The sequence below is a fragment of the Cebus imitator genome, unplaced genomic scaffold (assembly GCF_001604975.1).
Source record: "Cebus imitator isolate Cc_AM_T3 unplaced genomic scaffold, Cebus_imitator-1.0 Scaffold138, whole genome shotgun sequence".
Lineage (NCBI taxonomy): Eukaryota > Metazoa > Chordata > Mammalia > Primates > Cebidae > Cebus > Cebus imitator.
In genome coordinates, this window is record NW_016107453.1 from 4,581,112 (window position 1) to 4,581,554 (window position 443).

The window sequence follows — 443 nt, forward strand, 5'->3', positions numbered from 1 at the left end:
AAAAAGAAAAAACAGTGAGAAAAAAGCCTTTGTAATACGCTAGACTGCTACAACGAAAAGAATCTAGATCCTGGCTCTAGCTTCCTAATTATCTCTGAAACCTTGGATTCTGGTTCTCAATCACATCCTCTTCAGAAAAAACAAGGCCGTAGAGTTGGTGAATTTTAGGGCCTCTTCACTTTTATAATGCAACGAAAATTACCATCATTTGTCGTTTGTTGAGCATTAGTACCAGGCACCATGTCAGAGCATCTTAGACACTTTTTTATTTAATTCTCAGAAAGTCCATCACTCTTTAAAAATCCAGAGGTTAAATGGTGGTTTATGCTATACAACTTAAGCAGAATAATCAGGATTGCAACTCAAGGTCAATGAGTCACTCTGCTCTGCTCATGAAATGTGAATGATGCCACACACAATACATGAAGAAAGATGCACTTGGT